Source organism: Ostrea edulis, chromosome 4 (genome assembly GCF_947568905.1).
Source record: "Ostrea edulis chromosome 4, xbOstEdul1.1, whole genome shotgun sequence".
In the NCBI taxonomy this organism is placed as follows: Eukaryota; Metazoa; Mollusca; class Bivalvia; order Ostreida; family Ostreidae; genus Ostrea; species Ostrea edulis.
The window spans coordinates 9976536-9990125 of NC_079167.1; the positions used below are offsets into that span (position 1 = coordinate 9976536).

Consider the following 13590-nt stretch of genomic DNA (forward strand, 5'->3'; position numbering starts at 1 on the left):
GATTTTCTATAAACTGAACAACACCAGAAAAACACTTATAAACACACATATCAACGTGAGCGTTCGCGGGAAAAGAGACAGCAAAACGTGCAGCTCCAGAGAACCGTGATCCCGACCGGAATTCCAAACATCCGTCTCAAATATCACTACCCTTCCCCCAACCCCGTTTTAGAGATGAATTTCTTAATTCCGACAAGTTTAACCTGTAGCACTGTAGCTTCTAATAAATACATGTACATACAATCTTACAAATCAATGAACGAATGAAAGGCGAAGATAACGAACAGTGATCAATCTCATAACTCCTATAAGCAATATATAATAGATCGTTGGGCAAACACGGACCCCTGGACACACCAGAGGTGGGATCAGGTGCCTAGGAAGAGTAAGCACCCCCTGTCAACCGGTCACACCCGCCGTGAGCCCTATATCCTGATCAGGTAAACGGAGCAATCCGCAGTCAAAATCAGTGTGCCAAGAACGGTCTAACAATCGGTATGAAACACGTCAGATAACATTTGACTCAGTGATAGGTTGTATTGACGAACTACATCGTTATAACGACCACAGAATTTGCGAAATGCTGACTTCAATCGAGACTGTTGAAACCCCTGGATCATACACCTATGATTTACAGTATAATAAACTTTAGTCTATAAAATCATACCACTTTAGCAGCCCCAAAACATGTTCACAACACAAAATGTCACGGCCACACTGTTCATCACAGGAAATCCATTAACAGGAAAGTCACAGCACAACCACATATGGTCACGAACTTCGTCACATGAACATGTCGTAGGACAGGTGTCATATTGGACAGACGCATCAGGACATGATACACTACACCGGAGGACATTACAACACAAGGTGCGAACCCCTTAAGTTGAAAGAACTCGTGTTCAAACCGTTTGTATAATATGCACGTATACAATAAAATATGTTCAAATCAAACATCACATCTTCCAGGTCAGTGGATTAATCACCACAAGGAAAGATGCCGTGTACAGCAGACTAAGCTATCTTCACCAGCACTACACTTGAAAGCATCCTCATCCCAGACTCATAATCTGCATCAGAGAACTGGCTTGGTTACATCTGTATAAAACGTTTACCATACTCATACACAAACTCATCCATGTTTGTTTTGAGTACAACTCTGAGCAAGCTCCAAGCATACTCGAAAAAACCTTGAGTAGTATTTGAGTATGAAAATGATTTCATAAAAGTTTTGTAACCTTCACTTTAAGTATGAGTACGATTTAGAGCACAGAGTTCCAGTATGAAAACGTGCTAAAAAAAGTTTTATAACCCCCAGACCTGGTCATCCATCGGATGCCAAACTGGAGTCCGAGCAACCTCTATGCCCCGTTGTTCCGCACTACTGGTTTGACCATTCAAACCGAGGGCCCCTAAGGGTTTACGGAACACTTACCCCATGCTATTTCGAACCCCAGTTCCAGGAAACGCACCAACCGACACACACTGACCAAACAACTCGGGGTCATCCCTACCATCAGCCTTCTGTATTGATATGCCTTACCAGTAGAGATTTCAATCATCTCATCACCTGTCTGGCGAGCGATCAAAAAACACCCCCTCTCTAATGCTCATGACCCACGGACACATCACTCGTCTAGAACCCTAACAACTGTGACGTTTCAACACTTGACTGATTCTGGAAGATGTACTGGTAACACAGGGACCCAGAGGAACTTCCACTTGTGCGGATAGGCACATGCTGGGGGACTGAGGTTGGTCATAAATACCATTACTAGTATGTTCCTCTCAGACACTGTTCTTGGGACTAATGTAAGGAGTGTTCCCCCAATGTATAACCCCATTACTACTGAGGCTTTTAGGGCATGGCACACCCACCACGCTGTGACAACTAACCTTTTTGTCCAATATAACTGACCGCGTTGACCTAGAGGCAAACTATCTCAACCTGGATTTACAGGCAACAACCCCCCCCCCCCACCCCCCACCCAACCCCCAAATCATCCTTGAGCAGAGGTCCTGGGGAAGAGTTACCTACACTCCCAGAATACCTCGCTAACTGCTGAGCCATATTCCCAGCAACTCGCAACAGATAATTGGTCAACTCTAGTCGAGCCTCCAGCGACAGTCTGCTTATCTCGGTCCCCTGACCCTGTCCTGAAGCTACAGTAGAATTCCATCACTGGTCATTTTGGTAAATGTCAAGTCCCCTTGTGGCCCCGCATTCCATCCTCGGGTGCTCATTAAGTAACCCCACAAGATGTCACGTTTCTCCTCGTAACACCCCTGCCACCCGGTGACCCCGCACCCCCTACCTGGGTACCTGCCAAGCTTTCGTGCCTGACTGCCTCACCCCCCTAGGATGCCCCCGTCACCTAACCATCTAGGACTACCTCGACCAGAATACCACAGCATTTTAATAACTGCTGAGCCACAAACCTTCACAAAATCTGAAAATCTTATTGATCACAAAGATCAAAGAAGTAGTTCTAAATTAATTTGACATACATTTCAAAATGACGGCCCCAGCAATAATCCGCGGCGCAGATGGGCAAAAAAAATTCTACCGGCGAGGTCAATAAAGTGACTTTGTTATAAACTGAACAACATTTATTTATAAAGAAATAAACCAGAATACTTACGGAGACTAGATAAATACCACGACTACAGTGATGAGCCTACTGAAAACACAACTTCTTGCTTGAGCGTCCGTAGGAACATGTGCGATTCTAGAGGACCCTGAGTCCGACCGGGACTTTAAAAAAAAAACACCCCTAATTTCAGGCTAGCTGTATTTGGCGCGTCAATCGTAGTCAATGTTTACGAGTAGAATTTTGCTGTGGTAATAAACACTCAAATTACCTTAATTTTCTTAACTTTTACTATTATCACTTGGTGGTTTTTTTTTTTACGGAAATAGTTTACTGGAATATCGAACCCAATCAAAAGAATAGTTCAAAAGAAAAGGTGAGGGGTGCTCACACCTGTGTCACGCCAACATTACATGCTAAAAGGTTTCAACATGCTTTAATTATTATATTTGATCCAAGAGTTACTTTCATTATACATATATTTGATCGCCGCGGTGGCCGAGAGGTTAGAGCGTTCGTCCCGCATGCGGAAGGCTCGGGGTTCGAATCCCGGCCGCGACACACCTAATTCGTTAAAACAGGTAGTGACAGTTCCATCGCCAAACGCTCGGCATCAGGACCCATATTTACTAAAGTTCGTAGACGTAGACGTAAACGTAGGATTTACGTCTGACTTAAGATTAGAGTTACGTACTCGTGAATTGGTATTTACAAAACCGTTCGTAGCCGCAAACGTAACTTACGATGTACGATTGCACGTACGCGTGCGCAGTGGCTATTTTCACTTCGAAGCGTAAAAAGTGTGAATTTGCTCATTTACTTTGAATTCCCTGCGCTACCGCCGCATTATGACGAAAAAGAACACAGAATTTTGTGAGAAAGCAACGAATTTCAACGTATACGTATGCCTGCCAACGGCATGTCGATCAACTGTACCGTTATTCAGTGTTGTTTACAAATCCAAATGGAAGGTTCATCAAATTTAACGCATTTGACTTGTGCATGGATCTGCGATGCTGTAGGTGTTCAAAAAGAAGTCAGCATGGACTGACAAGTAAGTTAAGTTGTTTGTGTAGTAATAACCTTAAATGTTTTACCAATGACTACTCGTCACTAGGCCCCTAAATAATGTTAAATTGTCTTCAAGTGGATTCAGTACATGACACACATGGTAAAATCACAGTCCCTTATTCATTTTGTTCTCAACCTATGTAGCTGCTATAATGCCTGGATCTTAATTTCTAAATAGTGAGCACATATACATATGTGTTAGTTATTTACAATTTGATATGTGCCCACTATTAACACATTAAGACACAAGCTCATTTGTGTACATGGTAACTTCAAACTTTTGACAATACCACAATTGAAATTCAAAATTATTTATCCCATTTTTTTAATTTCATGACTGGGACAACATCAAAGCAGTATCATAGCTACCTGTACACAAGTACGCACATGTTTTCACATCATTTCGCAAAAAGAAAAACAAGAATATTGGTGAAAAATGAATCTAAAATATACATTATATATATAGGCACTAATTCTAAAATGTGTGATTTGTACGTGCCCCTCTATTGCATGGTTATAAAATATGAAAATTATTATTGCTTTAACAATATATACTCCGGGCGAACAGGTAGATAGGGTGAATGGACTCGGTGCCAGATGAGAACAGTTACAGTCTCTTTTAGCATCATTTCAATTATTGCTTGTGCACATCCATGTACAAAACTTTCAGAAAATATTGTGAAACAAAATCGCATTCAAATACAGTTGTATAACTGTGTGAAGTCAGTGTTAATTTATCTAATGTAGAATAACATTGACTATATATTAATTGGAGACATTAGGTGTGATAAAATGTAACATGCACTAGATATCCAAGTTAGCTGACCTCTGTTATTTTTCAAAGGGTCATAAAGGTGGTCAAGAAATAAATTGCCAACAGACAGCAGCATTCCTTGATTTAGATGCATTTCTCTTCATGTCCTCTCCTGAAAGATTTTCCATGATGCCTCAGGGTTAGGATTGGGATGCAAGATGTACAGTACATATATATGATGTAAGTATATCCACTGTTTGTACACATTTAATCATTTCTGCACTTACAAAGTTTTAAAAAATCCAAAACAAATTATGGTACATGATGTAATGATTTTTGTAATGCATTGATGATTAAATCCTTAGGCAAAGATTTAAGAACATAAATTTATGAGTTTTTATGATCAAATTTTGTCCATTTTGCATGTTTAGTACCTGTCTGTCTAAGCATATCTTCACCTTTTTGGCAAATAGAAATTTAACCAATCTAAGGACATACACTATGTTTGTTTGAAATTATTTTTTATCTCCTCGATATTAAAAATTCTTGCATGATTTCCAAAATAATAACTGTAATTTTGTCACCAAAATTTGAAATCAACACTCAATAAAAATTGCTCTATATTATATATTTCTGATCAGTAATAACACATGTATTCAGTTATTTGAAACACCTTTTAATCTCAAAGCAAGGAAATGAATATATGTAATTTTGGTGATTAAATAATTATTATCTTGCAAGCCAATAATTTTTCTTTATATATTTCTTTACACTAAAAACGGTTATCAAATGTACTTTTATTAGGTCACCTGAGTTTACTCAGTAACCTATTGCAATTAGTTTTCATTTGTTGTGTGTTAACAATTGAACATTTTTAACTTCTTAATAACTACCAGTCCAATTCTTTTCAAATTTGGTATGAAGCATCATTGGGACAAGTGGGACCAATTTTCAAAAATCTTATCAAGAAACACACATATATAAGAAAAACTAAATGCATAGTGATGTAGAGCAGGCAGGCCTCTACCAAAATTGTAAATTTCATGATCCCCGGGGTAGGGGTTCTGACCCCAGGGCGGGGCAAATCTTGTTATATAGTGTTTATGTGTATAAAACACTTAAATTACATCTTCTTTAATGCTATTGATACTAAATTGAAACTAAATGGATAGATCAGGTAGTCTTTTACCAAAATTGTAAATTTGATTTCCCCCAGAGTAAGGGTTTTGACCCCAGGGTGGTGCTAAACCTAGTATATAGTATTTATGTGTAAGTCTGCTGATACTGTATAAAATATAAATGCAGAAAAGGATGTACAAAAAATGGTGAATTTCACAACCCAGGGTTATGACTTTAAGATGAGTCCAAATTAGTCATATCTTTTGATGTTTTCATGTGAATACACCTATTTAAAGCCTTTCATCAGTGTATGCACTTTGAGGGATGTGAAGTTTTAAGAACACATCTTGTGTTTTATACTGTTGCTGAACATTAGAATATAATTAGCTTAAATATTTAGAACAGGAAATTTTTTCTAGATTTCATTGTCCATGGAAGTAATGATACTTTTCCACTAGTATTCAGGTGACCGATGAGGCCTGTGGGCCTCTTGTTAGGTTTCTGTTGGTTTTTTTTGTTTGTTATTTTTTTTTATTTTACTAAAGAAATATTTTTATTAGTCAGTAATACATATTCCTTTGCCATTGGGCGATTTTGAGAGATAAAAATCACTTTCACAGCAAATATGCCCCTTTAAATTTATAATGTTGTACTACCATGTATTATATGTCAGCCTGAGTAGCTCAGTGCAAAGGTACCAGGTTCAATACTCAATTGTGCTAAAGATTTTTCTCACCTTTGCTACAGTAAAATCCCATTCATATACCTTACTGCAGTACATATCAGCTGATTTTACATTTCTACTTGCCACAACCAGGAACTATCAAAATATGTTAACTCTAGACTAATTAAACCTGAGAATTTTGTAGAAAGAAAATAGAATGCAAGTGAATTGTACCTGAAATGTCACAAAAAATTATTTTTTATTTATAAACGTGAATGACCTTAACTGAAACTTATCATTCTTGTTAAAAAGTTTTTTTTTTTCTAGTTTGGAAAGAAGCCAATTTCATTACAAGGGGAATGGTTAATGAAAAAATACTAAAGTTGACCTTGGGGTCATTTGAAATCTTTTTCTTAATATGGGCTCTTGGGTTATAAATCATTAAAATTAGAAATTGTAGGTGATACTTAATGATATCTTCCCAGATATGGTGTACGGTATATATAGATATACAAATAAAATCAGTATTATCACAATTTTACAGTTTATTTAACTAACAATTATGTTGCATGTATTTTTCAAGCCTTATGAAATTTGATTGCAGTGTAATGACAGTTGTTTATTTAAATCAATGTAATACTATTATTTTTGTAGGTCTATGGGTACATTGCAGTAATGGCCTGAAAAATCTTTTGCGAAACCGAGAAATGTTCATCTTCCATTGCCATGATTGTGTAAAAGGACGAGCAGAGGAATGATTCAAAAATATATGGCAGGATTGAGAATCTAACCCACGACCCGTAGTCTGGTACTCTACCCACTGATCAATCCATGCTGATGGTCCATCTGCTACATTGATGTCATCTTATATATTTATTTATTCATTGATATCATGGACATTTAAAAATTGACAGTAAAATGAAAAAAAGTTTGATATTCAGCAAAATAGAATTTGTTACAATACATGTTTAAGAAATTAAGTACATGTACATGCATTGTTATGCATACAATTATGTACATATAATTATATTTGTTAATAGATAAATTTTTAGATGAATTTTCATGTTGTTATTGATATTGACATGTACATGTATTACTTCCATTTCTAGAATGATTTTAACATCTTGATTTTAAAAAGATGACATAATAAATAAATCTTAAATATTTGTCAACAAAGTTGTCTGGTGGGTTAAAATTTGTAAAGAGGAGCATTAGTACATATGTCGGTTTAATGTGAGAAGCCTTCAGGATGAACTTTTATTAGTGAGATTTTTATAAATTGGGGGGGGGGGGGGGGGTGGGCTTCAACAAAATAATATGTATGTTGAAGGCATCATCCTTGGAGTTTGGTAATATACACTGCAAAGACTTTTACCTAGCTGATCACATATAAAGGTGAATTTCATACAAATCATGAATGGTAGAAAGATTCATATATATGCATTATCAATGAAGGTTTGACTCCTGTAGGATTATAGTTAAAGGAAATGGCACTCTGAAAGATTGAAAGTCTACACATGACTACACTAGTAGGCATCACAATTGCTCTCTGAAACAAATTACACAAAATTGTATTCTTGGAATGAAATGCATATCTTTTTTTTTTTAAAGAAATATTTATTTAGAGGCTCATTTCCCTGTTGTGTAAGTTACAATGTAACAAATAGTTATTTGGACTACCAATATTTGCTTATGACCACAAAGTAAAGATCACATATATATAAGTAGAAATAGTTTTTCTATAGCTGTCGATCACCATGTATTCTTGTACACACAGTGACTCTTTTCTTTTCAAATCTAAAACATTGCATGTTTGATTGCATATATATACACATTAATTCCACCATGTTTGGAAAATTAAAAAAATGTATTTCCCTGAAAGATGCTAGACCTACCCTATATAATAAGATAAATGGCAAATATTCTTTTTTTTAAATAACCTGCATGACTAAAATAAAAAGCTTCCCAATTATTTCTAAAGGCAAGGTTAGATCCACCCAGTCTGATTAAAATCAAATTTCGCACTTTGCTCGATATACGGACAGCGACTGTCCGTATATCGAGCGAAGTGAGAGGTTTGCTTTTAAATCGGACTGAGATCCGCCACAAGGTAAATTAGATCGGGCTCAAAATTTTGAGAATTGTAACACAATTACAGATGATCTCTAAGAAAACGATAATCTGAATAAATACAATTAATTTGTGTATTACTAACCAGCTTATATGCATCTAGAGGGTTTGTAAGGTCTTTACGCAAGAAATTATCGATAAAAATGACAAGTCGCCATTTGCTTTGTTTATTCTTAAAGTTACGATCAGCTTACGTGTACTAGTATAGCACACGTAGAGTTACGCTTATTTCTGACGTAAATCTACGTCTACGACTGTTAGTGAATACCGTCCCACACGTAAACGTACGCTACGTCTAGATTTACGCTACGTTTACGTCTACGAACTTTAGTAAATATGGGCCCTGCCTTCTACCGTGTTCAGTTAGCCATATTTTGTTTCCAATTTTTCTTACTGGTTCGAAATAATGAACCCGTTTTGTCACCAGTAACAATGTTTGCAAATTGTCTTTGATTGAATTTGGGAAACATTTTGAGCAATTGCTTAGCGGTTCAGGTGTGAATGTCATGGGTCCTCGGAGATGACCTTAAAAACGGATGACCCGTGTCACAGTAGGTGTGGCACGCTAATGAACCCTCACTGCTCAATGGCCGTAAGCGCCGAACATAGGCCTAAATTTGAAGCCCTTGTCTTGAGTGACGTCTCCATATGAGCGAAAAATTCTCGAGTGAGACGTTAAGCAAGATACAATCAATCATTGTACATGTTAAAAATAACTTTCAAACATTTCCCTGAGATTCCATACTTTAACATTTTTTCCACAATCCAATTATCCATACTGCTTCATCAAAAAATATATAAAAGCACAATAATAGCGTTAAAATACTGGGTTGATCCTGAATTTCAAAACAAAAAAACCTGTCTCCCTGAAACAAAATAAATTTAGTATGAATATGTTCTTCCCCCAAAAAATTGTCGCTTTGACATTTTGTTTCACGAGGGCATTAAAGAAAAAGTCGAAACGATTTCACTATTATCATTTTCAACTTCACCTGTACGTTAATTTTCCATAGACATTTTTTGTCTACTGCGTGGTTCAGTGGGTAAGATTGTAGCCTTTCAAATGTGAATATGTTTTCTTTTTCTAAACAACCGGGTTCGAATCCTTCACGGACACAAGATTTTTTTCATATTATGTTTTCCATCTAGATTTTTTTCTTAATTGAAACACACTTCCAGTCTTTATTAATAGTTCTCATGTCACATTTCTAATTAGTACAATGTGCCGAGTTATAAATAACTTCGAATCTGGACATTGTATTACTTTTTAATCATCCTGTAAACGACTTCCTTTCCAAGATGTCACAACAAACACGCCGAATACAGCATGTGATAAATTGTAGCTTTGTTTCGTTAGCTAAGGCTGCTGACGAGACCTTGAATGTATGCTTTTCCGTGTGAAAGGTGAAAAGGCTTGCCCTTAGTACTGGGGAATCGTACAGGTATCTAAATAGCAAATACGAAATAAAGAGTTTAAATCTGGATGAAGATCAGGCCCCATGACCATAAACTGGGAATAGACTTAAGTAAAAATTTTGATCTCTTAAATCTTAAGATGTTTTAAAAATCTTGTTGTTTACAGGGAAAAAACCCCAGATACAAACATATACTTAAATCTTAAGATGTTTTAAAAATCTTGTTGTTTATAGGGAAAAAACCCAGATACAAACATATACTGATAATTTTATTTGTTTATGAAAATCACTTCAAAAGTTAGCTGGATTTGAAATTTAGACTTAAGTCTATCCTCAGTCTTGGGTCATGTGGCCAGTTCTACGTCACGAGTGTCTAAATACCTGGCATGGAGTCCCGATTAGGAAGACTTACCGCTTCTGTGCAACATCTTTGCTACCTACAGAAAGGTCTTGTCAAAAGGAATACACATGTGAAATATGAAAGCCGCGTCATTCAAACATGATGACCAAGGTTAAAGTTTTTGCGGATTAACAGGCAAATGGACAGACCAAAAACTATATACCCCCGAATCTCCGATTACTGGGGCATAAAATGTGTTTGCAACAGCGCCTAATAATTTGGTACCATTCTTATATAAAATGTAAATACGATACTTTATCAGAGGAAAATTACATTTTTTAAAATTTAAAACTAATGTTATTCCAGGTGTCATAATACATGCACATGTAGCTGTATTGCGAAAAGTTAAAAAAACCCATTTTTTCCGGAGAAATGATGTTACATTGTATAAACACTGAACTGTTTTAAATGTATGCTTAAATTGTCAAGAGTTTGGTTCAAAGTACCGGTAATTATCCTCTGAACTAGCCAATAAGCATCTGTATCAGATAAACCTCGCTTTGAGTTCAGAAAAATATTAAAGAAATCTTTCAGATATTTGTAGGGAGTACATACATCCACGCTAACTTTAATATTTTTTTTAGGTCAATACGATGTTTTAGCTACATAAGAAGTACAATATTGACCGAGTTTGGAGGGCGAGGTGAATATTGTACTACAAGGGCAGTGAAAGCATCGTATTAACCCAGAAAATTACAACGACATACACGCCCTACTTCAGTCTCATTAAGCTACAATACTGACAATGTCTTTGGTCCAAATTATAACAACTGGGTGTATTAATTCTCTTACCCTTTTAGGCGCCGTAATTAAAATGCCAAACAACGTCAATAAGCAAAAGAGATTAAACAGGGCTGTTGTAATATGATATACTGTGCAAATATAGCTCGAACTAAAACACATCGCCATAATCAAACATAGAGCTATAATTATGTTTATTCGTTTTCAAAAGAACCTCAGTCCGGTAATTATGAAGGTTATCTGATTGAAAAGTGGTAATGTCTTTAGGAAATTGTGTTCTATCGAGTTGTTGCAGGAAGTGCACTTACGGTCACCTGATTAGTAGACCTATCAAGCTTTAGAATCTCCTTTACGTAAGAGGTATACCCAGCTTAATTTATATGTGTTTTAGATGGCTCACTATATTCTCACCGTAGCGAGGTATTCCATCATACTCATTAAGCTACAACACTGACAATGTCTTTGGTCCAAATTATAACAACTGGGTGTATTAATTCTCTTACCCTTTTAGGCGCCGTAATTAAGTCCAAATAACGACGTTGTTGGAGTGTTTGTAATAAACGCGAATACCCGCATTGATATACAAAACATCGCATGATAGTGATTGATCAAATGTCAACTGACAGAAGTTTTGTTTATATAACATTCAGTATAATAAAACAAATATTGCATGTAGTTGAGGGAAACATTGAAAATGTTCTCCCCTCGAAAAGCCATTGTCAACCTTAGCTACGCCTCGGTTGACAATGGTTTTCTCGGGGTTAAAATTTTCAATGTTACCCTCAACTACATGCAATATTTATATTATACTAAACGCGAGTTCGAGTACTCAATTTGTTAAATATCGCGTTCGATTCGCCTTGATAGCCACAACACCCTTATCTGGAGTTTCGAGCCTAAGCGACACGTGGTCAGTAATCGATTATAATTTCTTTCATTCATTGACAGTATTCAATGCATTGAAACATAAAAAACATTAGCTTTTTGTAATAAAATTTTGATTGAGGGATGCCTCGCATGACTGAAAATGATCGTTTGTGTGCTTTTGGGAGTGATGGAAGCTGGGATGTCTGAAAGCAATGTGGCAAGGCAGTTCGGAGTTCATATCAACGGTGTAAATTTATGTTTTATCGAGACGATACATTGTATAAGCACACTGACACCGGTTGGAACCGCCCGCGTGTAACACTTCGTCATTAAGATTTGTATATTGATAGGGAAAATCTATAACTTAAATACACACTCCAGATGGAAGGTTACATTTGTCATTGATCAATAATATTGATTACAGAAAAGGATTTACTAGGTTTAGAAATTCATGTCACCAACTAATTATTGAAACAGGTAAATATGAGAAAATCCCATCACATCTAAGAATTTGTCAACATTATAGTTCAAACAAATATTTTTGATGCAAAGCATTAGCTGCAGAACTGTAGCTCTCTGAGCAAATATTGGGACAGATCAGAGAGCAACATATCCACCCCTTATAAAAACCTTCGATTTTGGCGCACAAAAAAAAGCGCACAGTTAAGGCATTCTTCCATCGCCGTCTTATTTTAAAATAAAAAATATTCCTAACATATTTTCCCACTATATTTGTGTGACTCCAAACATACCTTCAAATATTCATAAAAGCCTCATACGACCCGAAAACCCACCGCTTTAAATGATTTCCTTTGTTGACTTAGCCATGTTACATCTATGCCTGAGGCCAATAATGGTGGAAAGATACTGTTGGGGAAAAACGAGTTAAATATTTTATGCAGAGCTGGAAGTAGAACATGTTGACCAGATTAAGCATATTATTTGAAATATTATACAAACCTAGCTGGGGATTTCTTACAATCTAGATTCGACAATGCCTGAGAAATTTCGGTTTCAGAGGATTTAAGATCTACAGTGTAGCTCATTAAAACACACATACTCTTTTTCTATGGTTGAGAGTGTGTTTTCAATGAATTGAAATCTTTCTTTAAACTGGTCTTTCATACAATTTAGATTTTTAAAATGGGAATGCCTGGTTGAGGGATCTATATCATATTGACTTTTGTTACTTATATCCTTGTCTTCATTTAGATCATCAACCAAGTTCCAATATCATCTAAGATTATTTTTGTCAAGATTTTCAATTGCATTCAACATCGTCTCTTTGTATTCTTTAGTGTGTGTTTTTCAATGTTGTTGGTATAATTTCTAAAGAGTTTGTAATAATGATTTTAACATCTGGGTCCATGGGGGTAAGAAGAATATATTTGCCATAATTCATATGATTTGATAGTAGTTGCTTAAGATTGTTATTAAACCATTTTTTTTTTTTTACTTTTTGCTTTTTATTTGACTTTTTTCATCAATCAGAATGTTAGAAAATCAGAAATTATTTTTTCAATATCAACATCGACTTGTGACATAGAAATTTTGTCACAAGAGTTAGAAAATTTGATTCAGTCAGTTTCTTTCAATTTGAAAATTAGCACACAATGCCCTAGTCAATTTACAATGAATGTCAGAGACTACATGTGGGTATAAAATCTGACTCAAGAAAATATAATATATCATTATAATCTACTGTACTACAGCCATTTGGTGTAAAACAAGTGAATTTACCAAACATATCTCTAAATATTCTACCATTTAGCAAACGTAATATATTTCGAATACATTTGTCAATTAAATATTTACCTCCATTATCAACTACAGAATCT

The 13590-nt window shown here is 35.9% G+C and overlaps 1 long non-coding RNA gene across 2 annotated transcripts; it reads left to right on the forward strand.

Annotated features, from left to right (window-relative positions):
* The first annotated feature begins 3240 nt into the window (after positions 1-3240).
* On the forward strand, positions 3241-7363 carry LOC130053983 (uncharacterized). 2 transcript variants are annotated; one of them, XR_008802209.1, is made up of 3 exons: positions 3241-3645; positions 4507-4656; positions 6854-7363. It is a non-coding gene; the product is annotated as an uncharacterized LOC130053983 (long non-coding RNA). The 2 variants fall into 2 exon arrangements; XR_008802208.1 differs by lacking the exon at positions 3241-3645 and having other exon boundaries at positions 4111-4656.
* Positions 7364-13590: the final 6227 nt, after the last annotated feature.